Source organism: Jaculus jaculus, chromosome 5 (assembly GCF_020740685.1).
Source record: "Jaculus jaculus isolate mJacJac1 chromosome 5, mJacJac1.mat.Y.cur, whole genome shotgun sequence".
Taxonomy (NCBI): Eukaryota; Metazoa; Chordata; class Mammalia; order Rodentia; family Dipodidae; genus Jaculus; species Jaculus jaculus.
Window position 1 is genome coordinate 171056200 of NC_059106.1, and position 16714 is coordinate 171072913.

General features: G+C 49.5%; 1 protein-coding gene across 5 annotated transcripts in view; it reads right to left on the reverse strand.

Moving 5' to 3' along the window:
* Positions 1-16714, reverse strand: part of Adarb1 (adenosine deaminase RNA specific B1) — a 135605-nt gene that overhangs the window by 66532 nt on the left and 52359 nt on the right. For all 5 annotated transcript variants that reach the window (XM_045148824.1, XM_045148825.1, XM_045148828.1 and 2 more), the window contains exon 2: positions 3775-3947. The gene's annotated coding sequence lies outside the window, so the exon portion shown is untranslated. The remainder of the gene's footprint in view (positions 1-3774; positions 3948-16714) is intronic.

The window sequence follows — 16714 nt, forward strand, 5'->3', positions numbered from 1 at the left end:
CCTGACCTGGCCCAGTGCCCGTGGAAACCCCTTCCTCGTGTGGTCAGTGGACCTTGACCTGATGCTGGTCACGACAGCCCGACAGCTGCCAGGAATCACAGGCCACAGCAGGTTGCTGGCCATGGTTGTTGCAGGCAAGGGCGGTGGCCAGTGTCTGCAGTCTTCCAAGTCCCCACCCCAGTCAGCAGTAGGTCTCTGTGGTGTCATACTGTGACGTGGCACAAGACAGGCGAGTCACGTCGTGATGCGGTACGAGGTATGACTGCTGCTACATGTGGGACCGTCCAGAATTCAGGTTTTTCTCATCTGTGGATCCCTGCACACATCTGTCTCAAAGGTACCAGCAGCCAGTCAGCAGTAAATCAAATACTTGCCAGCTTCTTACAGTACACACCACGTTTCTGTGGACACGTCGGTATTCTTTGCAACATGGAGTCAAAACACAAACTGGGAATTCAATAACTTAGAAATCTCCAAGCTTGACATTGATTAAAGCAAGATTTGCTCAGATGACTAAAAAAACTGAAGCGAAAACATCCTCACATCATCACCAGCATCCCATGTTTACTACTAGCTCACCCTTCTGTGCACGAGACAGAAGCCATGTCCCCTACCCTTATCCTCTCAGGGGCTGGGTACCCTGTGCCCTCAAAACAGAGCAACCTCCCTGCCTGCCAAGGGGCCCCAAGGACAAAGTCCAAAAGGGGTCACACTCTGAGGGCGTGTCCAGTGCGGCACGGGCCTTCGTCAGCAGCCGACGTGCGCCGTCCCCCTGAACAGCAGCGCGGCCCGTGGTGGCTCTGCGCTCGGCCCCACGCAGTCCCCGGGGTCCGGCGCTGTCTGTCTAAGGCTGCGGTCAGCACCCACCCTTGGGGCCGAGGGTATGTGTTGGGCAGCGGAGGAAATGGGTACAGAGAACACTAAGGACCACTCTTCTCTGTGATTCCTGAAGTGACAACTACCCAAAGCTGACAGCCCACTTGCCAACAGCAACCCGATTTATCATCCCTGAATCAGGGCGCTCGGCACTTTCCCTATTAGCCCAGCTCAGGCCTCGGATCTGAGGAATGAGTGTTAAGGGCCGCGTGTTTCGGAGAGGGTCCCTGCCCATTTATGAGGTCCCACGAGAAGACTGCAAAGAGTGGCCCACACCCCCGTGGGGCATGGTTATAACAGAAGGCACAGCCAGGCTACAGGGCCTGGGGCAGCCTCTATGGAGGGCGGGTTGTTGAGGCATGCTGCTGCTCCCCAGGGTACCTCTAGGCAGGAGGGGCTGGGCCTCCCCCACCCTGTGTAGAGGGACCCCCACAGGGTTCACCACAGGTCGTCACTGTCCTGGTCCATGCTATAATGGGGTCTCTGATGAGGCATTGTGGGTGCTCAGGTTCCTGGGGTGGTGCTCAGCTTCCCTCTAGCCTGTTGCCAAGAGTATGACTAACAGTTTCCACCCAGCCCATCTTGTAGGGTCCCTATTCCTGCCACTGGCTTCCAGCCCAGCAGCCTGCTGATTCCTTTTTCCAATTTTTTCTCTATGGTGGTACCTGCCTCTGACAGGTACTCTGGACCACACAGCACCACTGAACTGGTAATCCCTAGGACACACCACACCTCTGAGCTCTATTTTTATGTTCAACACCTATCTCCACGAGACATCAACGGGAATTTTATTATACACCACTTATTTCTCTTTATACTATCTCTGAGCAATATATTGTTTTGTAAAATTATGTGCCTATGAATCTGTAAGATAGAATTGTCTATGAAACTCACTTTAAAGCAGAAGGGGAAGTCAAGTATTTGTTATGAAAGTATATTTGGCATGCAACAACGAGAAGTGCCTAAAAAATGTTTCCGAGTTTGAGAAGAAACACCGCTTCCTCCGGTCCTGCTCATCCCTCGTGTAGTTGGTGAACAGCTGTTTGAATGGCAGCTTGTGACCTACAAGATTCTCCTGCTTCAGGAGACAACCTCAGGTGCCAAGACATCAGAAACATCAGTCTTCTCAAGAAACAAGCCAAGGCAGGACGGCAAACCCTGCAGCACTAGAAAGGAAGTTTCCAGAACAGTGCCCTGCTGGTCTGAGGAGGATCCCTGGCAAGGACTTCGTAGGTGTGGTAAGAGCTGGGGAGGATTGCTTTTCCTACTAAAGACATTTTAGTCAAAAGCTTCCATGCTTATTTTTTACTTCAAACCCACTAAGAGTTAAAAGTAATGATTAATAATACTAAAAACATCAAATTGCTGCCAAAACTAGTTCTCACTACACGAAGGAAGCAAGGCACAATTTTTCCACTGTGCCTAGTATTTTTTCCCAGATCCAGCAGGGGGCGACAAGCTCCACCACGCTGTGATACTTGATCCTCTCCAGCCTTGCACTTTGCTCTCTGAGCGCGGGCTTTATAAAGTACCTTCTTGTGGTCTGTGCCTTTAACAACAATTTATTTGTGCAAAGTATATAAATAATTCATTCCTCTGGAGCATGCTTACATTATATAGAAACACTTGTTACTTCACATATACAGCACGGTGGATGTGATGCCTTTCTTCCGTGGCCTGTTAAAAATAGAGGGTCATCAATTGTGCTCAACATGACAACGTGAAGCGTCAGGCTCTCCAAGCTCACTCTAGCTCTTGGATCCTCACAGTGTCTTTTAATAAATTCTGGGTACAGGAAAACCTGACTTCACATCACTGAGCTGAAAGATGGGCCACAGACCAAAATAATTATCTACCAGCACAACAAAGAAGATGCAACCTTGGTTTTGTCCTTCTTACACCCCAAGTGCCCATCTGGCAGAAAATGAAAAAAAAAAAAAAAAACTATTAGATTTTAAAAGATAAAAAAAAAATCTCCTTTAAAGTTCTCAGTGGAAATCACCTACCTTCCATGAAGTTATAGGCACACAAATAACAGGCTGGACCTTTCCTGGCATAAACTCAAACTCCTGTGGTCATTCAGAGGTGGACATGGAAACTGGGGACAGAGGCTGCCAGCTGTCCCCTTGTGGCTACACTCACATCTCTGGAAACTTCAATTAACTGCCACTCAAGGATGCCCAGCAAGGGTGCAGGGGAGCCTGGCCCTGAGTGCCCAGCGTGCAGCTCCCGTCATAGCTGCCACACCAGCGCGGAGCGCCCCTTGCTCCTCAACGCTGGCTTATACTCGAAGGCACAGAGAACCCAGGACACCGAGGCTGCGGGCACACAGCACCCTCCAATGGCTGTGCTCGTCCTTACACACAAGAAGAAAGTTTCCTGTAAATTTACAACCTGTGTTCTGGAATCAGGCTCAACAAAAGGACCCTTCCTGCATGCTGGTGCTTTTGAGCTTCAGCCTTTACCTCAGCCCCTCACAGAGCGTGTGCAGACCTACTCAACCGCGTGGAAATGGAGCGCTGAAGAAATGCCTTTGAAAACGGGACCCAGTGCCAGTTGCACTGACTCCACCAACAGTGAAGAAAGTCAAAGCCAGGGCCTGGGATGGCCAGGGTTTGAAGGTGACCCGAAGCCACAGCAAGCCACGGTGGAGCCAAGAGTGACAAACAGCAGTGCAAGAACTTACTGAGTGAAACAGATTTTTAAAAAGCAAGCCAAAAATCTTATCAAGCTTGTTTTCTATTGACACAGCCTTGCTATGTAGCCTAGGCTGGTCTTGAACTTTCCATCTTCCTGCCTCCACCTCCTGAGAGCTAGGAATCCAGGCCTATGTCATCACCCCTGCACAAAAGTCATTTCCAGACATACAGACAGTATCACTTTTAACAGTTTACTTACCTTGAGCTTTGTCTAGTGTTTGCTTTTGCTCTGGTTCTGAGGCAAAGCTCCTTCAGGGCACGTGGGGCTGCAACCACAGCTCAGGAGAAACGAATTAACGAGTGCAGTGCAGCGGGCTGCTGTCTCCATAAATCACACCTTGAGCTCTCCATGGCCACTTGACAAGCTTCACTCTGGGGAATCAAAGGATTCAATTACTTGACATTCATTTGATTCAATGTTAAAGGCTTTTTCACCACTTTGGAAGTGGCGACCATATTCTTGTTTGTTTGCTTTCGAGACGGTCTGGCTGTGTAACTCAGGCTACTTTGAACTTGAGCTCCTCCTGGGATTACAGGCATGCACCACCACAACTCAGTACTCTAAACTAATAATTAAAAGCCCCTTTTTACATATGACCTTATACCATTTTAATCATGTTCTCACGCAGTTTTAAAGAGGATACACGTAACCAGCAGACCTTGGCTCATCTGCTCCCCACCCCCGCACCACAGGTGGGTGTACTTGTAAATCCATTTAGTTCCTGCTGGTCCATCGGAGCCCCTTGGCAATACCATGGCCTCAGGAAGGAAGAATGCTTTGGCTAAAATCTTGGACCTACTTGCCCTCCTTAAAATAAAATGTACACACCCACCACATATATGTACACATTTATGTGAAAATACAGATGCAGAAACAGGTGTGGGCCCTCACCCAGTGTGGTGGTTTGAAGTAGATATCCCCCATAAACTCATGTGTTCTGAGTGCCTGGTCCCCAGCTACCTGGTAGCAGTTTGGGAGGTGGAACCTTGATGGGTGAGGTACATTACTAGGGGCAGCTTTGGGGGCATTACAGCCAAATCCCCCTTGCCAGAGCTTGGCTCACTCTCTTGCTGCTCTTTTTTCTTAATTTTTGTTTATTTTTATTTATTTATTTGAGAGTGACAGACAGAAAAGGAAGGAGGGAGGGAGGGAGGGAGGTAGACAGAGAGAGAGAGAGAGAGAGAGAGAGAGAGGGAGAGAATCGGCGTGCCAGGGCCTCCAGCCACTGTAAACAAACTCCAGATGCATGCGCCCCCTGTGCATCTGGCTAATGCGGGTCCTGGGGAACTGAGCCTCGAACCAGGGTCCTTAGGCTTCACAGGCAAGTACTTAACCGCTAAGCCATCTCTCCAGCCCCCTTGCTACTCTTTCCTACCTGCTAGCAGGGGGTGATGTCTGGTCTGCTCCACCATCTTTTCCCTGCCATCATGAAGCTTCTCCTTGAGACTGCAAACCCGAGTAAAACCTTACTCTTGCCAGCTTCTTTTCTTTTTTCTTTTTGTTTATTTTTATTTATTTATTTGAGAGCAACAGACAGAGAGAGAAAGGAGAGAGAGAATGGGCGCATCAGGGCCTCTAGCCGCTGCAAACGAACTCCAGACGCGTGCGCCCCCTTGTGCATCTGGCTAATGCGGGTCCTGGGGAACCGAGCCTCGAACCGGGGTCCTTAGGCTTCACAGGCAAATGTCTTAACCGCTAAGCCATCTCTCCAGCCCTTGCCAGCTTCTTTTCATTGAGCGTTCTGCCCCAGAAATGAGAGGGCAGCTATGACACTTTGCCCTGTAGCCACTAGGTTTCTCTAGGGACTTCAGAACGGTGTCTCTGTCCAGGCGTCTTCACATTCTGAGCCCCTCAGGGTACTCCGCTCACACACCACACCTGAAGTCCCTTCCCCGCACAGCTCCCACAGGCACCAGGTGACGGGCTTTGGCGTGAGGCCTGGAGCAGCGTGACCGGGAGCAAGGACAAGGGAGCGGAGCACAGTCAGTCCTAACCCTGAAGGCAGCCAAGGCCTCAGGAGCACTTCCTGCTGCAGGTACTCCAAGGGGCGAAGAGCAATCTGCCTGTAAGCTTCCTCCTCTGGAATTCCACCCTGTACCCCGAGCTGCCAGGCCAGGGCAGGTCTAAAGCACACCAAGCGTGGACTCCTTATGTTTGGCCCTCACTGTCAGGCAGCGGCTTCCTCACAGATGTTTTGTTGCCCAGGCCCGGGAGTCACCCTGCCCAGTGCAGAGGGATCTGGGCCACATGGTCAAAACTGTCCCTTCATCACCTTATCAGACCTAAGTGCCCACATGGGCCTACCCAATGGTCCCAATACAGTGTGTAGTGCCCACAGAGGGCCTCTGTCCCCAAACGCTGCCTTGACCACAGCTCAGTTCAACCAAGAGTCAAAGGACGATGGGAGAGATAACCCCCAGGCTATTCTGGACATGCTTCCCCAATGGGACCAGGGCAATCCACAGAGCCACAGAGAAGTCAAGTAAAGCCAGATACGGTGGCGCACGCCTTCAATCCCAGCACTTGGGAGGCAGAGGTAGGAGGATCACCATGAGTTCAAGGCCACCCTGATACTACAGAGTGAATTCCAGGTCAGCCTGAGCTGGAGTGAGACCTCAAAAACCAAACAACAACAACAACAAAAAAAAGAAGTCAGGGCTGGAGAGATGGCTTAGCGGTTAAGCACTTGCCTGTGAAGCCTAAGGACCCCGGTTTGAGGCTCGGTTCCCCAGGTCCCACGTTAGCCAGATGCACAAGGGGGCGCATGCGTCTGGAGTTTGTTTGCAGAGGCTGGAAGCCCTGGCGCGCCCATTCTCTCTCTCTCTCCCTCTATCTGTCTTTCTCTCTGTGTCTGTCGCTCTCAAATAAATAAATAAATAAATTTAAAAAGGATTCCTTTAAAAAAAAAAAAAAGAAGTCAAGTACCACTCTCTTGAAGCCAAGGGAAGAGACCTTTGGCACCCCAAGAATCTTGCAGGCCAGGCCTTCCCCTCTGCCTATCAAACACAGTGGGCATGGCACTGCATGGGGCCAGGCCAGCCCCTAAAAGAGGTGATGAGTTCCAACCTATTTCTTGCCTATTGTCTCTGGGGAAGCCAGCCGCTGTGAAGAGGTATGAACTAGTATTGCGCTGAGGCCACATGTGGAGAAAGGCTGGCCAGCCAGTGCCAGATACATCACTGCAGAAGACTTCCAGGGCCAGACAGTGAGCCTAGCCAACAGTCAGAACTACAGTTCCAGATGCAGAACCATCTCCAGATGCCAAGTGTGGTAGTTTGACTGTATGACCCCCACAGGCTCAGATGCTTTACTAAAGCTTATAACTTGGGTCTCCAGCTACTGGGCTGCAGGAGGAGCCACGGGGTGGATCCCAAGGTCCAGCCCAAAGGTAGGCAGAGAGGTCTGAGCCTAGGGGTCCTATCTGTGGTCACTGAGCCAGTGCTGGGGTTTGCTAGCGGCAGTGCCGCTCTGCCTGGACGGATGGAGGCCGCTTCTTCCGCCACTCACGGAACTTCCCCGGATCTGTGCGCTTGAAACAAATCCTTCCTCCCCTCGGCTGTGCCCGGTGTGGGCGCTCATCCCAGCAACGCAGAAGCCCTACTGAGGCACCAGTCACCACCAGACCAGGCTGCTGTCCTGCCAATCGGGAGCATCATAAAATGGTGGTGGTGGCAGTTGCTCACAGGGTCTCACTATTGAGCCTGCCTGCTTCTCTGAGTTCTAACTTCAAAAACACAATTTTGTCTTTTTTCCTTCCTCTTCCTTGGATGCTGGCTAACATCTTAAGTATGTTTGTCCCGGATCTTCTGGTTCTTTTTCACTTTTCTCAATAAATCTCCTTTGCTGTACTCATCTCAAAAGCCTTTTTTATTTTTTTAATGGCGGTGCTTTATGAGCCAGTTTTGGGGCTGGGTTGTTGGGCTGCAAGTGCTAACCAAAACAGAATTATCACTTTAGTTTCTGGCAACACCTACAAACATAGTAAGAACTTAGTTTCTAAAACTTTGGAATTCTAAGTAAAACAAACAAATTCCAATAAAAATACCCTCTAATGAGGGCTTCACAACAAATAGACACCTGACTGTACTACACACACAAAAGAACCAGGAAACAAAACTCAACCCATAACAAACTCCTCACTCCTAGAAGACTTCTCCAGAAAGTTCAACATGTCCGCCAAGGTAAGAGGATGAGAAAGGAAGATAACTGGCCAGTCTCACACCCAGATGTGCAAGTCCTATCTAAGAGGCAAGCAAACATAATCCACCTAGGTAGGTTGTGCCTTCAGTGCCCAGATGTGACTACGTGTGGCTGTGACCCACTACATAAACCAATCTGGAGAACTGTGCAGGAGACCCAGTGACACCACTGCCCCCAGCTCTCTTCAGGCAACCTGAGGAGGTGCAAGTTCGCAGAGCAAACTGAGGAAGTCCATGCATACAAGGCAGCCTGAGGAAGTGTATGCTTACACAGCGACCTGAGGAGGTGCAGGCTTACACAGCGACCTGAGGAGGTGCAGCTAACCCGGCAACCTGAGGAGGTGCATGTTTGCATAGCAAACTGAGGAGGAGCAAGACAGAATTTGAAGGCACAGGGTAGCAGACACTTAGCAATATGTATGGACTAAGTAGTCATCAAAGAGGGACGTGGAGAAAACTGAGGCACCATGTCCATTTAGTTTAAGCTGGAGATGGGCATTTGGAAATGCAGTTAAAATTATTCTTTTTAGCCAGGCATGGTGATGCACGCCTTTAATCCCAGCACCTGGGAGGCAGAAGGAGCATCATGGTGAGTTCAAGGCCACCCTGAGACTACATAGTGAATTCCAGGTCAGCCTGACCTAGAGTGAGCTCTTATCTTGAACCCCCTCCCCCCAAAATATTATTCTTTTTATTTCAGTGTTCTGTAAGATGATATACATATAACAAACTGCTGGAGAGATGGCTTAGGCGCACGCCTGCAAAGCTTAAGGACCCAGGTTCGATTCCCCAGTACCCACATAATCCAGATGCGCAAGGTGGCCCATGTGTTTGGAGTTCATGTGCAGCAGCCAAAGGCCCTGGCATGCCCATTCTGTCTGCCTGTCTGTCTCTCTTTCACTACCCTCCTCCTTTTTCTCTATTTCAAATAAATAAATAAACTTATTAGAAAAACTAGGCCCTGAAAACCTGAACAATGCCTGTGATGCCAACTGATTTGATAGAGGACTATACAGCTGCTATGGAGCTAGCCAACGGCCACTTGCGGCCACTGCCATCAGCTGAGCATCGGCAGCATGGAAGGGACTGGAGGCCCACACATGCAGGTCAGGCAGGAAGAGTAACTCAAGCCAGGAAGATGGCTGGAGGCTCTGTATTCCATGCAAGGAGGAGAGAATCTGAGAAGGGAGACAGGATCTAGGCTATGAATATGTACCTCCACAGGAAGCAGGGAAGATGCACAGGGAAGTATGACACAGGCACCAGGCAGAGCTGTGACCCTGGTGCCTATGCAAACACATGTGGATTGATGGGACAAGACAAAGGGTAGAGGAGGGACAAGCACACCCACTGACACCATCAGGGCCTGGCCCCTCCCAGCTTCCGTAGCTCCTCCTGGTGGAGGCCTCAGAAACCCCTTTTCTGGTTGGAGGCAACTTCTGCAGTTCACACACCAACACCAATGGCAACATGGCACAAACTGTATTAGCAGAAATCTACCACTCATAGCACTTGATAGATCTGCTGTGCCAGTAATAATCATATTGATTAAATGAAGCAATTGTATTTCCTCTTAAAGTGACATTTATCGTTATTTTAATTAGGCTGTGGAAATCACATCTTTGCTCTGCCAAGCACTAAGGACTTTCATTTTCTACTTTGTAGAGGCATGAAACGCCATTACAACAGAATGCACTGGAACAGTACCCACTGTATTTCCAGATAGCTGTCATGCCAGGACCCTCTATACAGGCACAATAAGCTCAAGGTGGTGAGCAACGGAGAACTGCCAGTGCCAGGAAGAATGCAAGGGGCAACCTCTATAACTGGTCAGAAGCCTCGTGGGAAGCGCTATGGGTCCTGAGAACTGGCAGCTGCGTGGGGAGTACAACCCGAGAGATGTCGAAATGCCGTCTCAGCTGAGACAGGCACCAGGAGGGACTGTCCAGGTTCTGTCAGCGGAAGGTCAGGCGGAAGGCCCGCACGCTGGTGTGTTTGTGTTTCCAGAAAGGTCCTTAGTAAGCAATCCAGGGCAGGGCTGCAGAGCGTGATGGAGACCCAGAGGACTCAGTGACTGCAGCAGCCAAGGGAGAGCCTGAAGCTGGCAACCCCTCCCAGAACGGCTGCCCCAAACGGACAGGTGGGACTGCCAACAGGCAGGTGAGAACACAGGAAGGGAGCTTCCGCAGCTGCTGGCTGGACGCTAGGAAGCGAGCGCCCGCGAGCTGCTGCCATGCCCACCCGCACCCCAGCAGGGACAGTACCTCCTGCTCAGGACTCGGGCCCGGACACAGGGAAGCCGTGCCCACACGGCAAAGCCATTCGGAACATCTACGCATGAGAACCTTTCCACAGGGACTTCAGATCCCATGAGGGACCCTCACCCCCTCAAGCTTCATAAATGTTGGGTGGGGTGATGTTTACTTTACTGGCGATCCCTCTGAAGGCTGAGAAACGGAGGAGGAAAAGATAGTCTGCTGCAAGATGCTTATGCCTGTTTTGGTTTAAGCATTTTTTTGCATGATTTAAACTCTGGTTAAGAAACAGATTGCGTTGCACATTTAGTCCCACAGTGCCAGATAACCACAATCTTGTAATAGCTCCTGAACAGGTGAAGTTTCAGGCAGAGTGAGGATTCTGCATCACAGGTCAAGAAACCTGACTTACTTCAGTTCTGAAAGCCCAACCAAGCCAGCGTCCTTCCACTGGCATTGGCATGGCCACTCAAACTCTCAGCGTCAGCCAGCCTGCCCTTGATCTAAACAGACCAAAGGTAATGTATTTTGTCATTTGTTCCACTAACCAAATTAAGCACATTGTATGCTCTTGGCAAGTAAGACTTTAAGTACTTTTCTTTGCGCATGCTGGGTTAGACTGGGCTGTGGAAAGATAAGAGCTTGTACCATGAGACTACGTACACAAAGCTCAGAAAGGCGAAGGAGCTGCAGTGCCTCACACAGCCTGGCTGCCAGCAGGGGTCAGCGGGGACTGGCAGCTCTGGACGTCGGTGATGATCTCACATTGTCTCCACAGAAATTATGACCACACTGTTCATTTAAAAATGTATGCAGACTTTGTCAGAGGCCTTAGACCACATGGCCTGGATACTCAAGAAGCTTCCAGTTGTACATCCAAATGTTAGACCCCTCTGGACGAGTGGTGCACAGACGCTTGGCAGAAGCAAGACCACATCCTCTCTGGAAAAGCACTATCATCTGAGGCCACCAGACTGCACATAGGTCACTAGCCAAGGAGAACAAACGGCTTGTGCCAGAAGACGATCGCCCAGGGCAACAAGGTACGAGGGAGAACCAGCGTCAACAAAAAATGCAAGGAACAGAATCTCATCAAAGGAATTTCTAGAGGCACAGAGACATAAACTGGCAGAAACTGGAAAAAAGATAACCAATTGGACTTGAAGGGGAAAAAAATTACCTTCCAGAAATTAAAATTTAATGACTGCAGTTAAAACTTTGATAGGCAGGTTTTAATAGCACATTAAACTTAGCTAAAGAGAAAAGGTAAACTGCGAGGAAGAATGGGAGGAATGATCCAGAGCACATGAAAAGATACACAAAGAAAAGAGATACACAGAAGAAAAGTGAGGTCTAATTGAAACATTTGCCCACAGTCAGGCACCTTATTGACATAATAAATACCGGATGCTCCTTTTGGGAGGCCATAAACCATGACTGAGTGGCCCAAAGCAACTTTGTGAGACAGCCCATCACCACTGGATAGCAGAACAAAATCCCTCACGTCACAGCTAGGAAGCTAAGAGAGAACAAGGAGGCAGGTGTGTTCTACAACACCCTCCGGAGTCAAAGGCCCATGACTGAAAAACCTCCTAGAAGGAAGGCCCTACCACCTTCCCACACACATCCCTGGGGACCAAAACCTCAGCCTAGGATCCTGTGGGGATAAGTTCAATCCAAACAGTAGTGGGCTCAGTTAACATAAGTAACTATGAACCTGGAAAGACCACCAAGAAATGAAGAGAAGGGGCCAAGAGCTGACCAGCAAAGCCATGGAGAAGCAGAGGGGAGGAGACTCTCGATATACGGAGAAAGACAGCAAAGTTCTACATATCCAACAGTCTTCTCACAGTGAGGACAAGGTGGATGGTTAACAAACTGCACCTGAGACACTTAGTGCCACAGAAAATCCTAGAGGCCACCTTTCAGAAGGAAAGTGGCCTGGAGAGACAACATGTAACAGTTAGCAAAGAAGACTGGAGATCAAAGGAAGCGGTGTATGACGATACCAACACATGAAACCAAAACACAAGTCTCACAGAAACCACTCCAGTAAGCGAGTAAGAGGGAGCACTTCCCATCTCGGTGTGGGGACCAGTGAAAGCCTGATGGTGAAGTCATCCATAGATGTGCCAAGTATTAAAAATCAATAGCCAACTTTTCTTATGAACAGATAGGGGAATTACAGCCAGAAGTTGGCAGGTTTAATCCCAGCAATCTATGAAAGACAGTACATCACAGCAAGTTGAATACATGCACATCAAACCCTCACAGTTGGCCTAGCACATGAAAATAAATTGAGGAGCTGTGTTAACGGTGACATTTCTATTCAAGCATGCATCAACAGATTCCTCCATCACTCAAACTGGTGTCTTCATAAATTTCTATTATACAATAAATCTGACAGTTTTCAAAAGAAAGAAAGAAATACGTTTCATTTGAGGAAAATAACTAAAAACAGAAAACAGAAACAACAAAGCTGGTAAAACGAAGACAGGGTTTCTGCTGATGTGACACAGGAGAGCTAAGCACACGCGCCTCCGCAGACTCACCCCACAGGACAAAGCTCAGAGGAGCAGACTCACCCCACAGGACAAAGCTCAGAGGAGCAGACTCAGCCCACAGGACAAAGCTCAGAGGGGCAGACTCACCCCACAGGACAAAGCTCAGAGGGGCAGACTCACCCCAGAGGACAAAGCTCAGAGGGGCAGACTCACCCCACAGGACAAAGCTCAGAGGAGCAGACTCACCCCAGAAGACAAAGCTCAGAGGAGCAGACTCACCCCACAGGACAAAGCTCAGAGGGGCAGACTCACCCCACAGGACAAAGCTCAGAGGGGCAGACTCACCCCACAGGACAAAGCTCAGAGGAGCAGACTCACCCCACAGGACAAAGCTCAGAGGAGCAGACTCACCCCACAGGACAAAGCTCAGAGGAGCAGGCTCACCCCACAGGACAAAGCTCAGAGGAGCAGGCTCACCCCAGAGGACAAAGCTCAGAGGAGCAGACTCACCCCACAGGACAAAGCTCAGAGGAGCAGACTCACCCCACAGGACAAAGCTCGGAGGGGCAGACTCACCCCACAGGACAAAGCTCAGAGGAGCAGGCTCACCCCACAGGACAAAGCTCAGAGGAGCAGGCTCACCCCACAGGACAAAGCTCAGAGGAGCAGGCTCACCCCACAGGACAAAGCTCAGAGGAGCAGACTCACCCCACAGGACAAAGCTCAGAGGAGCAGACTCACCCCACAGGACAAAGCTCAGAGGAGCAGACTCACCCCACAGGACAAAGCTCAGAGGAGCAGACTCACCCCACAGGACAAAGCTCAGAGGAGCAGGCTCACCCCACAGGACAAAGCTCAGAGGAGCAGACTCACCCCACAGGACAAAGCTCAGAGGAGCAGACTCACCCCACAGGACAAAGCTCAGAGGAGCAGACTCACCCCACAGGACAAAGCTCAGAGGAGCAGGCTCACCCCACAGGACAAAGCTCAGAGGGGCAGACTCACCCCACAGGACAAAGCTCAGAGGAGCAGGCTCACCCCACAGGACAAAGCTCAGAGGGGCAGCTGAGCCGCTGGCGACTGTCCTCTGAGATTGGTGAAGTCATCATGAATGCGAGGGAAAGGCAGGAGCCACACACCTGGCTTTGTTATTCTAGCAAGAGCAGCTATTCTGAACAGAAAATGGAAAGGTTGTGGCTGAGCTTTAGGAAGCTCTGAAAACCCTATGTCGCCTACCTGTGAGCCCAGGTGCAGTTATCTAGCAAAACCAAACTTGGCATAAAGGCTAAGGATATAGTCCAGTGGACGAGCTCTTCTGAGTATGCAAGGCTCCGGGTTCAACTTCCAGATCATAAGAAAAATAAAGGAATAAACCCCAAAGAGCACACATTCCAATAGCACATGGGCTTCTTGCCCACACACTGACATGCGCAATGTACAAAGTGAGCCCCCAATGACTCCAACATGACTCAAACCCAGTCTCTTTGGTGTGAACCAACAAAATTTCATAGCCTTTCTTTCCTCAATATAGGCTCATCAAAGAAAACCCATGAGGTGATTTCAGGAAAGGTGATGTTCCTAACACATGTGTTATTAATTTACAGAAGTCGATTCATGGCAAGAAGCATGGCTCCCAGAAGAGCTACGAAGCTCGTGGGCAGCCCATATGCAAAGAGCACCTGCGTGTCAAGGACAGCTTCCCTGGCCTCTACAATGACTGCTATCTTCATGTAATCATGTCCACACCAGGTTGATGTGTGTTGTTTTACACTGCTTCTGAAACACAATTATTCAATAGCTTGTGAGTGTGGAAGGCCACCTCCATTGCTTCCTGCAGAACAGTGTATGGAACCTCCCCCATTTGCAGTGGTCAGTCATGACATCTGACCTGTTGTTGGTCTTTTGGCCAAGAATACAGGACAGTCTACTGGTAACTATCAAGGCACGCGCAAAGGAACTATCCAGAGGTATCTGAGCTCACAGAATGCTCTTCCATGAAAAGAATATAATGTGTAAAGAACAGCCTGCCTCATAAGACAAGCTCACTGGCACTGACTCACTTAGATTCTTCCCAATCCCTTGATGATGTTGAGCCATGTTCCCACTGGAGAGCAGGGACAGCCCCCACCAAGGGGCTTAAGGTTCAGAACTTTGCATTCGTAGTGATAAGACATGAATCTCCTTTCCATTACATAGTAGTCAGGAAAGGTACTCTGTTAGCAGGTGAACCATAGAAGTGAGTGACAGAGATTAGCAGCAATATGGCTTTGTTTTGTAGGCAGCTAGTTAGGGACACAGGCCCAAAAGAACATGGATGTCACCTGCCCTGGCAAGACTAGAATACAACCCCAGTCTAAACTTAAACCTGACTCATCAAGTCAGGGATGGGGGAAGTGGGGAACAACCCTCTGTTTTATTTCCTGGTTCTTCCTCCTTCTTAGAACCTTTTGGCGGTCATTTTCCAGACAGCAGAAACCTGCAATCTTATAAATGTTTTATTTATTTATTTATTTATGAGAGAGGCAGACAGAGATACAGAGATAAAGAGAGAGAAACAGAGAGAGGGGGATGAAGGGAGGAAGAAAGGAAGGGAGAGAATGGGCACATCAGACCCTCTAGCCACTGTAAATGAACTTCAGATTCAAGTGCTACCTTGTGCATCTGGCTTTATTTGGGTACTGTGGAACTGAACCTGGGTCCTCTGGCTTTGCAGGCAAGCGCCTTAGCTACTAAGCTATCTCTCCAGCCCCCAAATCTACAATCTTCTGTCTAAATCTTCAGCCTGTTGGCAGCCCCTATATACATTTAAAGTAACCAAGCCTTTGTCTAATTCATCAGCGTGACAGCAGGCCCCTTATTCATTCAAGGTAGCCAAACAATCTAATCCCTCCCAACTTGGGGTCTAACCTACATCCCCAAGGTATGAATCATTAGCCTACTGGGAGGCTCCATTCAAAGGAACCCCCCTAATCCAGCCCAACATGATGGCTAACTTACCCCCACCCCAATACAAGTCACTATGTGGCCACCTGCTCAGGAACCAAGCTTGGGAGCTTACCTGCTTTACGTTCATTTTCTTCTCTAATCAACCTTTGCTTAACTCGCCCGTCTGCTGTGTTTGCCCTTGCTGTCTTCCCCAGGCCACAGGACAATGAACTAGAGAGCTACTGCCTTGAAAGAGTTTCCATGACTGCTGAGTGTCCAGGGCTCTAACCCCTAAGCTAAGCCTGAATAGAGCTGAGAAAGACGCTCCATCATTCTCAAAGACTACAACGGACTGGAGAGATGGCTTAGCGGTTAAGACACTTGCCTGCCAAGGCTAAGGACCCAGGTTCGATTCCCCAGTACCCACATAAGCCAGCTGCACAAGGTGGTGCAAGGGTCTAGAGTTTGTTTGCAGTGGCTAGAGGGCCTGACAGGCTCATTTTCATTCATATTCTCTCTTTCTCTCTCTCTCTCTTTCTCATAAATAAAAAAAAAATAAATTTTTGAAACTACAACAGTAGGAACCGGGTGTGGTGGCACACGCCTTTAATCCCAGCACTTGGGAGGCAGAGGTAGGAGGATTGCCATGAGTTCCAGGCCACCCTGAGACTACTTTGTGAATTCCAGGTCAGCCTGGTCCAGACTGAGACCCTACCTTGAACACCCCCCCCATAAAAAAACAACAATAGGGCTAAAACTTAAAAATTATGTAAGGGTCCCAATGGCAGACAATGTGCTTTCCAAAGTATCAAAGGGGTAAAAGAGACAAAACCTGTCCCCCTGACCTGACAGAGCACAGGAAAGTACAGAGCAGGACCTCCGAGAGAAAGGAAGGGTCTTCCCAAGTGTCAGTTACTGGGTTTTTATTCCTATGAAGAATCTAAGAAACATTTCCAAGGACAGTCTGAGGCTTCCCAAGGGGATCCATCAGTGGGCACTGGAGGCCGGCAGAGAAGCAGGCCGGGGCATGGAAACAAGAAGTGGAAGGCTCAACGTGTGAGGAAGGCAGCCCAGGAGAGGCTTCCCTGCAAGAGTAAGGGTGAGATCTAACCTCTCACCTGCAACATCAGACCCTGGAAAATCACAGAGGACACTTTCTAAGTTCAAAGGGAAAACGATGGGGGCCTTGAATTCCAGACGCAGCCAGACATCATGGGAACAAAATAATTACATGTTTGAACACTGTGGAAGAACC